General features: G+C 35.0%; 1 long non-coding RNA gene across 2 annotated transcripts in view; it reads right to left on the minus strand.

Annotated features, from left to right (window-relative positions):
• Positions 1-18,550, minus strand: part of LOC149145643 (uncharacterized) — a 62,382-nt gene that overhangs the window by 19,958 nt on the left and 23,874 nt on the right. The window lies entirely within an intron of this gene.

Raw genomic sequence — 18,550 nt, forward strand, 5'->3', positions numbered from 1 at the left:
TTTGCTTCATATTTTTCTTATTGCAATCAATAGCTTAGTGACCAAATCCATTGCATGTAAAACAATACCCTTTAAAAAAACTTGGATGATTGGGAACTGATGTTCTTCCTGCGAAGAGACTATTTGCTTAAGATCTAAACAATCTGCTTCTACAATTGGTTGCAATGTGTCCAAAGTTATGACAAATAAAACATTCAATATCATTGTCCAAAGGAGAGAATGGATTGTTATTTCTATTGTTGGGATCAAATGATTTCCTTTGAAAAATCACTTTTCTTGGTTGTTGGTGGCTGAATTTTAAATTCTTTATCATGATTTTCAAAATTTGCTTTGTTAACCTCAAATTCGCTTGCACAAGTTTGTGAGTTGCATTCTCCTTTCACTGTTTCATTGAAACCAGAACCAAATTTGATGGAGGGAGACCTTTGACTGTTAAGAAGATTATCCAATATCTTGGTATTATCGTGAAATTTCAAATGCTTGTCATTTTTGCTAATTTACCTTTTAGAATACTTACCTCAACTTCCAATTTTTGACATTGATCTTCTCTTTCCTTATATTATTTTCTCATTCATTCTTCGATTTTTCTTCCTTCTTCCAACTATGTTCTTGATTTGATATCTCTTCTTTAAGGTCATTTTCTTGTTCTTCAAATACTTGAAGTATCTCCTCATATCGTTTGTTTGACTTTTCAAGATCCAATTTGAGAGAGATTATCTCTGCTTAAGGTCCTTCACAATATTGTTTCTTTTCATTAAGTTGTTCTGCAACATTTACTAACTTATGGTCCCTGTTTTCACATTCATGCAACTTATTCTCAAGACCATTAATCCTTTTTAAAGCAAAAGAAAGTTTTATTCTAAGATTAAACACTTCGTCTAACATTTTTTCTTCTGAATCAATAATTCCTTCTGATATAGTAAAGGATTTTTCATGGTCACACTCATCTTCTGATAGACTACAAGATCCTTCAAATTTATCAGAAATAAGATTACCTTTCAATTTACTTGATGAACAAACTTCCTTCTTTACTAGTTTTCTTTCTCCTTCATGTATGTCCTGCAGGTTATCCCATACCTCCTTTATGGTTTCATAATGCATGATTTTCTCTAATACTGAATTAGGTACGGTGTAAAAGATTTCATTTATTTCCTGACTATTCTTCTGGAGTTCTTACCCAAATGGTGGGATTTTAGTATAATTGTTACAGACTAAATGCCAAACATAAGATCCGAGAGATATTATCCTAGACTTCATCCATTCTTTAAAATCCTGTTAGTTAGCATCATTAAGTATGAGTGTACCTTTATTATCCATAGTTTCTGAATTGCCTCGTTCTGCTATTGATTGTCCATGATTGATGATTGCATATATTGCATGACATCGGATACATCACTATCATTGTAACAGTTTTCTAAACTGGCATCTTTCTTTGAGTTGCCTTCTTCTTGTGCTTCCTTCTCATGGTCCTTGATCTACTCTAAGGAATCAAGCTTTACTAGAGATACCTGCTCTGATAGTAATTGTTAGAAATACTTGGGGGTGGGGGTGAATCAACTTGGGGGTGGAGGTGAATCAATATTTCATGCCCAATTTAAATTTACTTAATTTATGCTTTCATTTCAAAGTTATCTTGAACCATTATTTCATTAGCAGGATATTGTGTTATAAACCATGAACAACTTTAAGTATAAAAGCATGTCAACCATAACACATCAACATCAACACAAGACACATAGGAACACCGAGATTTTTAGGTGGAAACCCAATGTGGGAGAAAACCACCGTTATTGTTGTCTTTGTCTTCTTTCTTATTATAAATTAAATATTTTACATCTTGTATTAGTGTGAAATCTTACCAGTACGCAAGGTCATACCCACGGGAGGTTTCCAACTCCAGTTTCTCCAGCTTCGACTAGAAGAAAGTTACTACTCCATTATCAATTTTATTGGCTCCTGCTGGAAGGAAGCGCCTACTCCCTCAAAAAATTTACTGACTACCACAGAAAGGAAGCTCCTACTCCTTCACTAGAGGCTACAACCCTCAACACCTTTGTGGGCCACATTTCAAAATACTCATATTGGATCCATCTGTCTTAATCAACCATCAAAAACCAAAACTTGTAGGTCGCCAAACCCACACTAATCATATGCTCAATACCAAGATACCAAATACTAATCAAACAAAAAATTTGAACACCAATATACCAACCACTGAATAACTGAATATCAAACACTAAATCACTAATCAAGCCAATTCAGATCACTGTCAATACCAAGCCATAACTAGATCAAGTTTTTCCCTTCAACGTTGTATAAAGTCAAGCCAAAACTCATTGCACTGTCAAACACATCTCTTTCTTATCAAACCCTAACTGAACAACATTGTGAAATGCCAAATCCTATTGAGTACTAAGTCAACACTGTCAAGCCATACCTAGCCAAACCCTTCAACAATACATCATCATTATTATGCCAAACCTTCTCTATGCCAAACCTTCTCTATGAATGTATAACATGATCCAACTATCAACTCAATGCATATTGTCTCAATTCCAAGTCAAATACATATATGCAACTATAACCATATTATTCAATATATCTTAGAAGCTGCAACATCATCAATAAGCATTCATGAAGGCAAGAGACACGTAAAGGACAAGCAAAATCATGTAAATCAACCAATAGAGAGTTTCCCTATCATCAAAATTTTGTCATATATATCAAGGACATTTTGTCATCAATACCAATCAAGTAAGTCAAACAACTTTGTCACCAAAATAATATTGTAGTCACAAGAATAAAACTGTTATTAGAAGAAGAACAATGGTGTAACAAGAATCATTGTCAAACCATCTAGTAGACACACCACATCAGTAAAAAAGACTTCTCAACAAAAGACAGGCAACAACATGACTTATAAATATATGTCCCTCATTCAACATAAGAAGAATATAAGCCCTAAGGAGCCTGAGTTTATCTCTCCAGAAAACAAGTAGCAACAAACTCTCTGTCCACAAACTTCTACACATTACAATCATCACACAATTGATGCCATACATGTTCTTTCAAATCATTGCTCAATAATAATGCAAGCCACACAACATATGGGTATAGGAGCCATCAATACAAACATACTGACTGTCCTTAGTCTCATATATGACCTCTTGAAAAACATTATACCTCTAAAACAATTCCTTTTCAATATCAAGATAAATGCATAAATCGATTTACCTACACTCTAGCTAGATCCAATACTGAATAATAGATGTGCATAACCATAAATTTAAATATACTTTGTCCCAATCACAATGCGTTGATTTTCGACAAGGAAGACAAAATTCTACAATCCAGATCCCATGTCATACAACAGTTCTGCCATGAACGATTAATATCAAACAAATTCAAATAGAGGAACATGAGGGTCAATACTTGACATTTCACCCAAATAGAAAACAAGCTTAGGTTCAAACATTTTATCAAAGCAACAATCTAAATCTCCAAAGACATTATGCACACTATACGTAATCGATCCTCTGTGTGTCTTCAAAGAAGGCAACATTAATAAAAATCAAATGGAAAACAATACAAATTCACATATTATAATTGCTCAGTCAATGATGACCATCTTCATCCCTTCATTGCACACTTCAGAAGTTAAAAGAAACTCAGAATGTGAACAACGCATCTCCAATATAAGATAAAATCATACAATAAAGATAATTCGTGACAAAATTATGAGAAAAAAGTGTGTATAGTAGTCATGTTCTCATATCTTTTTTTATCATACTGTGTGTATATCACTGCAATTTACAAATTCAAATCATAACCAATCTATCCCATCGTTGAAAAAAAAAGGCTCTGTCTCCTTCAGATCGATCTCACCAAGTCACGTTGTATTCTCCTCATAAAGAGACCATATTAATCTCATATCAAACACACACACAATAGTCTGTCTTAGATTACAAATTTAAAGAGACCATATTAATCTCATATCAATCGCACACACAATAGTCTGTTTTGGATTACAAATTTATAAGTTTCGAAGGGTTGTCTCGAATTAGGAAAGGAGTAGTCTACCTAGGCAAAGGAATGGCCCGGTTTCCGTCACCGCCCGGAAAATCGTCCGGCTCTGGCCGCCGGCAATCCCTCCGCCCTCCGCCACCCTCCCCTAGCTCCACCACCCTCCTTCTCTGCCACCCTCCCCTAGCTCCGCCACCACCCTCCCCTGGCAATCCTGACATTCCCTGACAAAAACTCCTATCGGAGTTGGAAATCCTGACAGATCGGATCGGAGCTGGAATTGCAGCCGCGGAGAGTTATTGCCATTTCCAATTCGAAATGAGGAATTGCGATCCCGCGGGCTGCTCACTCACCTTCCTCCTCGACTCGGCACCTCCCGCTTTGCAATTCCTCCGCTCTGCAGCTTGCCACCCAGGTACAATTCGATGACACATCTGACTCTGTTAACCACTGATTGAGACATGCACCATTTCTGTCCTGTGGCATGCACCATTTCTATGAAAGTCGAGATAAAAAATTAAAATTAAAATACCTGCCGCGAATAACCATCTCTATCTCTGTGGATTGAAATTCCTTTCAATGCAAAATCGAAAAATTAGTAAAATCCTTCTGATTAATGGTAAATCCTTTGGATTTGCGACAGGTTCCATCCGAAATCGAGATAAGAAATCAAAAGTCTTAAGCTCTCCCAGGGTCATCGAATTCGTGAAAATTTTAAGACCAGACATATTCGGGGTTAGTGGCATTACCAAATCAAGAATGACCACGAGTTGGTATCAACCAGGGGAATTTCGTTCCGCGTTCAGACGGGTCGGTATTATATTATGCCCTGTTGAACCCATACAAGAAGATAAAATGGCCTGAGCGAATAATGCAGACACACGGCAAAAAAATTAACAAAAACTAAAAGTGAACAGTGCGAAATCAGAATCACCACGAGTTGGTATCAACCAGGGGAATTTCGTTCCGCGTTCAGATGGGTCGGTATTATATTATGCCCCATTGAACCCATACAAGAAGATAAAATGGCCTGATCGAATAATGCAGACACACGGCAAAAAAATTAACAGAAACTAAAAGTTAACAGTGCGAAATCAGGCATCTCACAACTAGGTTAATCACCTATACCACACCAGAAGCAGAAACCTCCATATAACTTCTGGGTAATGAAAGGCACAACATGACCCAAAAACCACCCATGATGGTACTCTGAGCAAAAAAGTACAAGCTAGAAAAACCAGCCATTATGGTGTTTTGACTAGAAAGCACAAAGCCATTGTTTCAATCTATTGTTGATGAACTACAACACCTAATCCAAACCATTGGTTCATTAACTACTCCTTTGGATTTGCAAAATTACTAATTTGAGTCTGTGGCTGTAAGGTTAATGCATTTCTATATTTTCTGCCTATGGCCTATTTATGAGATACAATTCTATGTGTATTCAAGTAATAATACTTCAACATGTCGTAGTAATAATTCAGGTCCAAACATGTCGTAGTAGTCAAGGTCATACTTAGTACTTCCATTTACAATCATATGTAGGTACTGAGCATCGGCAGTCATGGAAGAGGAAGTGATATGTCATCACTTCCTTGGCTTGTGTTGTGTGAGGAAATAAATTTCTATGAGATAAATTCGATGAAAGAGCTCATGGAGCTCTGGAGTATATCATGACTGCTGATTGATGTAGAAACTTCAGTGGAGAACAATATGAAGAGTCAAAGTGACATACACTATTTTGTGCAGAGTAGAGTGAGCTTTATAGTTTTGGCTATAACTAATTTCTCTGTTCTTGATAATAGTGCTGGGAAATAGCTTCAAACAATGTCTCAATCTTCTTGTATTTGATACGTCATCAGCATAATCTTTTCTTTGCGATAAAGGTTTTTCTCTATATATAGGAGCTTCAGTTATATAATTTTATATTTAGATACAAGGCACCATTCTCCATAGATGCAATGTTCACGAGACATAAGTTGATTTCCAGAGGAAAGGCAAATCACTAGGGTGTGGTCTGAAGGATATTTTATAAGGAGTTACCACATTTGATGGCATAGTTGTTGCTAGGTACAAATATTATTTTTGGTGAGGTGTTTTTCATTATATAGTTGAAAATGAATGTGCTAATGGTATTTGAAAATCATCCTAACAATCCTCAAAATTATTCTCATTGATGTTCTTTTATAGAAACACCCACAGGGGAAGAGACGATCATCAAGAAAGAAATCAGATGGGTCAAATACCATTTATTGACCTATACTTGGACATAGCAGAAGGTAACAATCAGCTTCCCTTACAAACAAATCAAACCCTTGCATGCCTTAATTTGGTACTCCCAATGCTTAATTTATTAATTAGAGTTTGTCAAACAAGATGCCCAGTGAACAAACAATTTCGATCAGTAAAGATCAATATTCATGACTCTTACTAATTATTTATTGTTCATTAACTACTCCTTTGGATTTGCGACATTACTAATTTGAGTTTGTGACTGTAAGGTTAATGCATTTCTCTATTTTCTACCTATGGCCTATTTATGAGATACAATTCTATGTGTATTCAAGTAATAATACCTCAACATGTCGTAGTAATAATTCAGGTCCAAACATGTCGTAGTAATCAAGGTCATACTTAGTACTCCCATTTACAATCATATGTAGGTACTGAGCATCGACAGTCATGGAAGAGGAAGTGATATGTCATCACTTCCTTGGCTTGCGTTGTGTGAGGAAATAGATTTCTATGGGATAAATTTGTTGAATGAGCTCATGGAGCTGTGGAGTATATCATGACTCCTGATTGATGTAGAAATTTCATTGGAGAACAATATGAAGAGTCAAAGTGACATACACTGTTTTGTGTAGAGTAGCGCTGAGCTTTATAGTTTGGGCTATAACTAAGTTCTCTGTTCTTGATAATAGTGCTGGGAAATAGGCTCAAACAATGTCTCAATCTTCTTGTATTTGATACGTCATCAGCATAATCTTTTCTTTGTGATAAAGGTTTTTCTCTATATATAGGAGCTTCAGTTCTATAGTCTTAGATTTAGATACAAAGCACCATTCTCCATAGATGCAATGTTCACGAGACATAAGTTGATTTCCAGAGGAACGGCAAATCACTAGGGTGTGGTCTGAAGGATATTTTACAAGGACTTACTACATTTGATGGAGTAGTTGTTGCTAGGTACAAATATTATTTTTGTGAGGTGTTTTTCATTATATAGTTGAAAATGAATGTGCTAATGGTATTTGAAAATCATCCTAACAATCCTCAAAAGTATTCTCATTGATGTTCTTTTATAGAAACACCCACAGGGGAAAGAGACGATCATCAAGAAAGAAATCAGATGGGTCAAATACCATTTATTCACCTATACTTGTACATAGCAGAAGGTAACAATCAGCTTACCTTACAAACAAATCAAACCCTTGCATGCATTAATTTGGTACTCCCAATGCTTAATTTATTAATTAGAGTTTGTCAAACAAGATGCCTAGTGAAAAAACAATTTTGATCAGTAAAGATCAATATTCATGACTCTTACTAATTATTTATTGTTCATTAACTACTCCTTTGGATTTGCGACATTACTAATTTGAGTCTGTGGCTGTAAGGTTAATGCATTTCTCTATTTTCTGTCTATGGCCTATTTATGAGATACAATTCTATGTGTATTCAAGTAATAATACCTCAACATGTCATAGTAATAATTCAGGTCCAAACATGTCATAGTAGTCAAGGTCATACTTAGTACTCCCATATACAATCATATGTAGGTACTGAGCATCGGCAATTATGGAAGAGGAAGTGTTATGTCATCACTTCCTTGGCTTGTTTTGTGTGAGGAAATAGATTTCTATGAGATAAATTTGCTGAAAGAGCTCATGGAGCTCTGGAGTATATCATGACTGCTGATTGATGTAGAAACTTCACTGGAGAACAATATGAAGAGTCAAAGTGACATACACTGTTTTGTGCAGAGTAGAGCTGAGCTTTATAGTTTTGGCTATAACTAAGTTCTCTGTTCTTGATAATAGTGCTGGGAAATAGCCTCAAACAATGTCTCAATCTTCTTGTATTTGATACGTCATCAACATAATCTTTTCTTTGTGATAAAGGTTTTTCTCTATATATAGGAGCTTCAGTTCTATAATTTTAGATTTAGATACAAAGCACCATTCTCCATAGATGCAATGTTCACGAGACATAAGTTGATTTCCAGAGGAAAGGCAAATCACTAGGGTGTGGTCTGAAGGATATTTTATAAGGAGTTACCACATTTGATGGCGTAGTTGTTGCTAGGTACAAATATTATTTTTGGTGAGGTGTTTTTCATTATATAGTTGAAAATGAATGTGCTAAACGTATAGGCTTTGTCACCGAGTAAGTGAAAAATTGAAAATGAATGTGCTAAATGTATCACTTGGTGACAAAGCCTATACGTTCAACACATTCATTTTCAATTTTTCACTTACTCGGTGACAAAGCCTATACATTTAGCACATTCATTTTCAACTATATAATGAAAAACACCTCACCAAAAATAATATTTGTACCTAGCAACAACTACGCCATCAAATGTGGTAACTCCTTATAAAATATCCTTCAGACCACACCCTAGTGATTTTCCTTTCCTCTGGAAATCAACTTATGTCTCGTGAACATTGCATCTATGGAGAATGGTGCTTTGTATCTAAATCTAAAATTATAGAACTGAAGCTCCTATATATAGAGAAAAACCTTTATCACAAAGAAAAGATTATGTTGATGACGTATCAAATACAAGAAGATTGAGACATTGTTTGAGCCTATTTCCCAGCGCTATTATCAAGAACAGAGAACTTAGTTATAGCCAAAACTATAAAGCTCAGCTCTACTCTGCACAAAACAGTGTATGTCACTTTGACTCTTCATATTGTTCTCCAGTGAAGTTTCTACATCAATCAATAGTCATGATATACTCCAGAGCTCCATGAGCTCTTTCAGCAAATTTATCTCATAGAAATCTATTTCCTCACACAAAACAAGCCAAGGAAGTGATGACATATCACTTCCTCTTCCATAATTGCCGATGCTCAGTACCTACATATGATTGTAAATGGGAGTACTAAGTATGACCTTGACTACTACGACATGTTTGGACCTGAATTATTACTATGACATGTTGAGGTATTATTACTTGAATACACATAGAATTGTATCTCATAAATAGGCCATAGACAGAAAATAGAGAAATGCATTAACCTTACAGCCACAGACTCAAATTAGTAATGTCGCAAATCCAAAGGAGTAGTTAATGAACAATAAATAATTAGTAAGAGTCATGAATATTGATCTTTACTGATCAAAATTGTTTGTTCACTAGGCATCTTGTTTGAAAAACTCTAATTAATAAATTAAGCATTGGGAGTACCAAATTAAGGCATGCAAGGGTTTGATTTGTTTGTAAGGTAAGCTGATTGTTACCTTCTGCTATGTACAAGTATAGGTGAATAAATGGTATTTGACCCATCTGATTTCTTTCTTGATGATCGTCTCTTTCCCCTGTGGGTGTTTCTATAAAAGAACATCAATGAGAATACTTTTGAGGATTGTTAGGATGATTTTCAAATACCATTAGCACATTCATTTTACACAAGCCAAGGAAGTGATGACATATCACTTCCTCTTCCATGACCGCTGATGCTCAATACCTACATATGATTGTAAATGGGAGTACTAAGTATGACCTTGACTATTACGACATGTTTGGACCTGAATTATTACTACGACATGTTGAGGTATTATTACTTGAATACACATAGAATTGTATCTCATAAATAGGCCATAGGCAGAAAATAGAGAAATGCATTAACCTTACAGCCACAGACTCAAATTAGTAATGTCGCAAATCCAAAGGAGTAGTTAATGAACAATAAATCATTAGTAAGAGTCATGAATATTGATCTTTACTGATCGAAATTGTTTGTTCACTAGGCATCTTGTTTGACAAACTCTAATTAATAAATTACGCATTGGGAGTACCAAATTAAGGCATACAAGGGTTTGATTTGTTTGTAAGGGAAGCTGATTGTTACCTTTTGCTATGTCCAAGTATAGGTGAATAAATGGTATTTGACCCATCTGATTTCTTTCTTGATGATCGTCTCTTTCCCCTGCGGGTGTTTCTATAAAAGAACATCAATGAGAATACTTTTGAGGATTGTTAAGATGATTTTCAAATACCATTAGCACATTCATTTTCAACTATATAATGAAAAACACCTCACCAAAAATAATATTTGTACCTAGCAACAACTACGCCATCAAATGTAGTAACTCCTTGTAAAATATCCTTCAGACCACACCCTAGTGATTTGCCTTTCCTCTGGAAATCAACTTATGTCTCGTGAACATTGCATCTATGGAGAATGGTGCTTTGTATCTAAATCTAAAATTATAGAACTGAAGCTCCTATATATAGAGAAAAACCTTTATCACAAAGAAAGGATTATGATGATGACGTATCAAATACAAGAAGATTGAGACATTTTTGAGCCTATTTCCCAGCACTATTATCAAGAACAGGGAACTTAGTTATAGCCAAAACTATAAAGCTCAGCTCTACTCTGCATAAAACAGTGTATGTCACTTTGACTCTTCATATTGTTCTCCAGTGAAGTTTCTACATCAATCAATAGTCATGATATACTCCAGAGCTCCATGAGCTCTTTCAGCAAATTTATCTCATAGAAATCTATTTCCTCACACAACACAAGCCAAGGAAGTGATGACATATCACTTCCTCTTCCATGACTGCCGATGCTCAGTACCTACATATGATTGTAAATGGGAGTACTAAGTATGACCTTGACTACTACGACATGTTTGGACCTGAATTATTACTATGACATGTTGAGGTATTATTACGTGAATACACATAGAATTGTTTCTCATAAATAGGCCATAGACAGAAAATAGAGAAATGCATTAACCTTACAGCCACAGACTCAAATTAGTAATGTCGCAAATCCAAAGGAGTAGTTAATGAACAATAAATAATTAGTAAGAGTCATGAATATTAATCTTTGCTGAAAGAAATTGTTTTTTCATTGGGCATCTTGTTTGACAAACTCTAATTAATAAATTAATCATTGGGAGTACCAAATTAAGGCATGCAAGGGTTTGATTTGTTTGTAAGGGAAGCTGATTGTTACCTTCTGCTATGTCCAAGTATAGGTCAATAAATGGTATTTGACCCATCTGATTTCTTTCTTGATGATCGTCTCTTTCCCCTGTGGGTGTTTCTATAAAAGAACATCAATGAGAATACTTTTGAGGATTGTTAGGATGATTTTCAAATATCATTAGCACATTCATTTTCAACTATATAATGAAAAACACCTCACCAAAAATAATATTTGTACCTAGCAACAACTACACCATCAAATGTGGTAACTCCTTATAAAATATCCTTCAGACCACACCCTAGTGATTTGCCTTTCCTCAGGAAATCAACTTATGTCTCATGAACATTGCATCTATGGAGAATGGTGCTTTGTATCTAAATCTAAAATTATAGAACTGAAGCTCCTATATGTAGAGAAAAACCTTTATCGCAAAGAAAAGATTACGCTGATGACGTATCAAATACAAGAGAATTGAGACATTGTTTGAAGCTATTTCCCAGCACTATTATCAAGAACAGAGAACTTAGTTATAGCCAAAACTATAAAGCTCAGCTCTACTCTGCACAAAATAGTGTGTCAATTTGACTCTTCATATTGTTCTCCAGTGAAATTTCTACATCAATCAACAGTCATGATATACTCCAGAGCTCGATGAGCTCTTTCAGCAAATTTATCTCATAGAAATCTATTTCTTCACACAACACAAGCCAAGGAAGTGATGACATATCACTTCCTCTTCCATGACTGCCGATGCTTAGTACCTATATATGATTGTAAATGGGAGTACTAAGTATGACCTTGACTACTACGACATGTTTGGACCTGAATTATTACTACGACATGTTGAGGTATTATTACTTGAATACATATAGAATTGTATCTCATAAATAGGCCATAGGCAGAAAATAGAGAAATGCATTAACCTTACAGCCACAGACTCAAATTAGTAATGTCGCAAATCCAAAGGAGTAGTTAATGAACCAATGGTTTGGATTAGCTGTTGTAGTTCATCAACAATAGATTGAAACAATGGCTTTGTGCTTTCTAGTCAAAACACCATGATGGCTGGTTTTTCTAGCTTGTACTTTTTGCTCAGAGTACCATCATGGGTGGTTTTTGGGTCATGATGTGCTTTTCATTACCTAGAAGTTATATGGAGGTTTCTTCTTCTGGTGTGGTATAGGTGATTAACCTAGTTGTGAGATGCCTGATTTCGCACTGTTAACTTTTAGTTTCTGTTAATTTTTTTGCCGTGTGTCTGCATTATTCGCTCAGGCCATTTTATCTTCTTCTATTGGAGTTCAACGGGGCATAATATAATACCGACCCGTCTGAACGCGGAACGAAATTCCCCTGGTTGATACCAACTCGTGGTCATTCTGATTTCGCACTGTTCACTTTTAGTTTCTGTTAATTTTTTTGCCGTGTGTCTGCATTATTCGCTCAGGCGATTTTATCTTCTTGTATGGGTTCAACAGGGCATAATATAATACCAACCCGTCTGAATGCGAAACGAAATTCGCCTTGTTGATACCAACTCGTGGTCATTCGTGATTTGGTAACGCCACTAACCCCGAATATGTCTAGTCTTAAATTTTCACGAATTCGATGACCCTAGGAGAACTTAAGACTTTTGATTTCTTATCTCGATTTCGGACGGAACCTGTCGCAAATCCAACCATTGATCGGAAGGATTTTACTAATTTTTCAATTTCGCATTTTAGGGAATTTCAATCCACAGAGATAGAGATGGTTATTCGCGACAGGCATTTTAATTTTAATTTTTTGATCTCGACTTTCACAGAAATGGTGCATGTCTCAATCAATGGTTAACAGAGTCGGAGGTGCCACCAAATTGTACCTGGGTGGCAAGCTGCAGAGCAGAGGAATTGCAGAGCGGGAGGCGTCGAGTCGAGGAGGAAGGTGAGTGAGCAGCACGCGGGATCGCAATTCCTCATTTCGAATTGGAAATGGCAATAACTCTCCGCGGCTGCAATTCCAGCTTCGATCCGATCTGTCAGGATTGCCAACTCCGATCGGATTTTCTGTCAGGGAATGTCAGGATTGCCAGGGGAGGGTGGCGAAGAAGGAGGGTGGCGGAGCTAGGGGAGGGTCGCGGAGGGCGAAGGGATTGCCGGCAGCTGGAGTCGGACGATTTTCCGGGCGGTGACGGAAACCAGGCCATTCCTTCGCTTAGGTAGACTACTCCATTAGGAAAACCACAAACTCAAAATATTGAAAAGTTGATGGTATTTGACCTTGAAACCAAGCCTCATCATTAATGAATTTTTTTTATATTTATTTACTTTATTCAAACAAATATTTACCCCCAACCGTCACTGACCAATTCGAACAGACTCCAAGGATATTATTTACCAAATGTAAATTATTGTTTTACTCCACCTATGGATGTCAAAATCGACTTCTACAACCGGAATACATATCTCCATAATTTAGACCACACATGAATAATTTATAAGAAAAAAAATATTTTATGAAAGTGAATTGGTCCATTAATGAATTTAGTATAACCACCCGTGGCCAACTCCACAACCATATATAATGGTGACCTCCACAATAAGTAAAACATTTTGTATGCAATTTACTGGACCAATAGATTTAATCTCCACAATGATAACCATCACGTGTCATAACCAATGACCAATTAACATTAACCAACTGAGTAATAACCAATCAACATTATCCAAATTAACTTCACTTTGACTTGATGATCAATCAACATTAACCTACTCAGTTATGCACCTATACTATTCATGTGAATGTTGTATAGCTCATGTGAAGTCATTAGTAATAATCTAGGTTGACATTAAGGACAACATATAGCCATAATGCCAAGATCCCGTAACCTACATGTTAATGTAATAGTGGGTTGATTCCTAAAATATATTTCATATAAAGAATTTTTGTTGTTTTCTCTCGAAAGGGTTTCCATGTACATCTTGTGTTACTTGTTCAATTTATGAGATTGATGTAGTTTGGATTATTGATAATGATTTTTCTATCATAGCTAAATAATTGGGGTTATTGAAGAGTGTCTTTGAAGATGACGTTGAAAGCTTGGATACTTAGCTTGATGATAGGCTTCACAACTAAAATCTTATGTTTCAGAAGAAGACTAAATGGGTTATAGTATTCCTAGAGCATTTGATGTTGTGTTGTAAAATATTCCTTGATATACTCACTTTCCCTGGTAACTTTGGTCTAGGGTCAGCTCAAGCTAGAAAGCATGTGGGGGGTTGGTGTTACTCCTCAGACTCACCCCTACACTCACAATATTCCTCAAATAGTATCCTTCCATTGAGTATAGCTTGGGTTGAAGGGATAATTCCCTCTTTAGTGATTGGATGGAAATGTGAGGGCTTTGGATTTTACCATAAGGGTCCTCATAGCTTTTCTTAATATATTATTGAAAACTTATGACCTAATTTGGAGCTAAGGAGTACAAAATTTAGGCCTAGCAACCATGCTACTTTATGGGCTAACTCACCCAATTGTATACATACATATGTAAAAGCACGTATTCTTCATTATATTTTCATGTCACAAGCCATAGGCTGGAGTTACATATTGGCCATGATAGGTGGGGCATACTCTTACCCAAATTCTACAAGGATAACCATAGTAAGTTTTAAATTGTTAATGAAATTAATTAAAGCCTTGGAAACATGGTATCCCTAGAGAAAATGACTTGGTTGTTATCATGACTATTGGTTGGAATTCATGTTCTCAATATTGAAATGATTAGAGATTGTATCTAATAAAATGGGAAATGAGATAACCTTTTTGTTAATGCTAATGGATTACTAGTGTTAAGTATGTATTGGTGGGCCTTATAGTTACTCTTTAACTTACAAATCAAGCATTGAAGTTAAAGGTTTAAGAAGCGAAATCTGGTAAACTAATGGGTGTAGTGAAAAATCTACCATTAGGTCCTTTCCAGACCAAGCATGGATCAACATATAGTTCTAAAGGCTTTAGGCATGAGAATGTCTTGGTGAGGCCTTTTCCTTTAATGGTGTGAATCAAATCTTTACACACCTCCCAAAACCATTGTTATAGTCATTGAGTCAAGCCCCAACATGCAACCTTTGGGATTTCCTCCATTTGATTTCTAAATTAGTTGGGACCCGTGTCAATGGATTTTCCAAAATCTTAGGTTAAACGCTCGACTTCCTTTATTGCTAAGAAAATTGTAATTTGAACAAATTATAGTTATGTTCCATGTCACGATTAAACTTAATCTTGGTTAAATATTCCTTTTAACTAGAAAACATGTCATTTGGTAGTGATTTAAGATTGGTAACCTTCCTTTTGGCATGATGAGCCCAATTTCCCCTTGTCTCACTAAAAGAGACACATATATGTGATATGTCTATCATCCTCTCCATACCTATGTATTTTTTAATGATACCCACCTTTGTATAATTGGAAAGGAGAAATTTGAGAATTACATGTCATTGTATTGCCAAAAAAGTGATGTCTTGTTTAATACAGGTAACCATTTCACATAAAATTGACTTCTTGAAGCATTACATAATCCATATCACTGGAAGATGATAGTGTTGGGACTATCCAAGTAAGGGATCATTTTATTGATATGAACCAACCTTCGCCTTGAAAATCCTATTCGGTACCATAAATGTCCTTTGTGCTCAAATTTGTCTTCATTGCTAAGTAAGCCCCATACCTTGGCACATTAAGAATTAATTTGTATTGTTAACTGGAAGTCTGGAACCACGTGATACATAACCTTTTGTTGATGAGAAGTGGAATTTGGCATGATACACAATTTTCTATCATTGAAGAAGTAGAATATGGAGCAATATATATAGACTTATCACTAGGAACATAATTTTGGTCAGCGATGAAGAATGGGTTGTCCCCACATAGCTCAGAACTACGGAGTTAACTTTGATGAAGGAAAGAACATGCACACATACATACATAGAATTGCAGTTAGTCCCTACTGCAATTGCTTTTGAATTTCAAAAAGAATTTTTAGCAACATGACATTCAATTTCACTTGTTTTTCCTAATCCATGATTAATATTTCATTATCTACTCTACAACTTTGGAGTCCAACCTTTAGGCTTCTCATCAGTTTTACAAGATTTAAAGGTGTTTCCACATTCCTCCTTTCTTTAGATTCCTCATATCTGACATGTGACATTTGTTTTAGAGGGCACTGTACCATCTTGTGTTTAGTGAAAAGTTGTAACACTCTCACTTGTGTATTTTCTAAAAAGAGAAGTTGCTTAACGTGATTAAGAACACTTCGTATATTCTAGAATATTTTAGAAATCAATCAAGTATGAGTGAAGTTAAATGGTTGACTTTGTTCATGCCCATTCAATTTCTACAATATTTTGGAATCTATAATGAACATAAAATTACCATAAGCAATACAAACTAAGCACATACCCAAATCTCCAAACACCATATTCTTACAAAGTTATTACTTTTTTCTCACTATCAAAAGACTAATATCAATTATCGCACAATGAGATAACTTTCAAACAAATATTCTCACATTTTAATAACATTAAAGGGTTGGAAACATAAAACTAAAGTAAATAAATAAATACAAAACAAAACAAAACATGTTATATGTAGGTTTTCGGATTTTTATTGTGAGCAGAAGTTGAGATTAGGGACTTTGATCTCCTTGATTATGGGTGATGAGTCCACCCAAAAAGTTGGACAACTCAAAGTTCTACTCACATTATAAATCCAAAAAACTACATATGATATTGTGACAAGATGTGGAAACATACATATATAGATCAAAAAGAAATGGTTAAGAGATGAATACAAGATGGACATAGAAACTTATGGAGACAATACCAAACAAGAATGTTATATCCTCCAACGAGGGTAAAGGATGCTAAATCCTTAATTTACTCATACAATCTGTACAACAAACTTAAGCAAATTTGAAATAATGTTTGAATATAAAGTATATATATTCAAATTTAAAGTATTTTAATAAAATGTACTCTAACTATTAGATGTTTTACCCTTTTTATTAAAATCTAACTCTACAATTTTTGCCAATATTATGAATTTTAGTTGTTTAAAAAAAAAATCAACATATAAAAAAACCAACAAACACTCAAAATTATACAAATTACAAAATCAAAATTTCTAAGTCCAAAAAAACTCAACATAATTTCAAGCAAAATTCAACACTTCAAAATTTCAAACAAAATTTAACTAAAAAAAAAACTCCACATAATTAAAGTAGGAGTTGTTTATATGTGAGACTCTTTGGAGTTTCTAGTGCATAATGAAAGTAGGAGTTGTTTATATGTGAGATTCTTTGGAGTTTCTGGCAGATTTCTGGTAGGAATCTGACAAATATGTTTTTCGTGAAATCTTGATTTGTATTGTTTAAACTGGTTTTTTGACAACTTATATGGATTGAACACTCTCAAAAACTCCTGAGGCACTTCAATTGTGAATAGTGCACCTGTCAAACTTGTAATTTCAATGAATCCCTACCAAATTTTAGACAAATTTCATTGGAAAATAAGCCAGAAAACTTTTCAAAAAGTCTTACTTTATAGACAAAACTATTAAAATACAGTACACATTTTAATAGATATATTAGATCTAAAAATTTTAGAACCACCATAAGTAAATGCTTACAATTGTCGTTCCAGTAACTTATATTTTGAAATTAATGTTCCACTATACTACATTTATTAAAGCATTTGGGTGGTCTTCATTTATATTTTTGAAGGCCTAGTCTAACTTATAGACGAATGGTGCCGAATCCATTTATTCATCCAAAAACTTATTTTAAACAACATAAAATCTAGAAATTGTATTGCCGTATTTTGGTGAATTCCGGTGAAAAATACAAGTTCGTCTATAAATAAGACTACTTTGATTTTTAAAGACATCCCTCACGGTCTAAGGGACCACCAACTATCAACTTAGACCATATTCAGATTATTTTCCATGTTGATTATGCTGTTATAGATCTGTAGTAAGAAATTGGCTATTTTGTGGAGTCTTGCCTCCTCCAAAAGCTCATTAAAACTGTTCACCTAAGCTCTTAAAAACCCATTAAAACTGTTCACCTCTACTGTTATCAAACTGACAACAACTAACTTTAATACACTATTATCTTGTAAAACACCATTTCTAGCAATTACAGCTGTACGACAATTAAATGAAGAGCCACCTTTAAAAATTGCAATAAACTTTCGCTAACAGAAAAGACTAATACACTGATTATAGCACAGGCGGCCTCTTGTTGCTGGTTCTAATAAACTTTCAATAAAGTAAAGGTTAGACCAGTAAAAACACAGTCCAGAACCCTAAGT

Source organism: Pinus tabuliformis, chromosome X, assembly GCF_031772625.1.
Source record: "Pinus tabuliformis cultivar Carrire ecotype Pingquan chromosome X, CPIR1, whole genome shotgun sequence".
Taxonomy (NCBI): Eukaryota; Viridiplantae; Streptophyta; class Pinopsida; order Pinales; family Pinaceae; genus Pinus; species Pinus tabuliformis.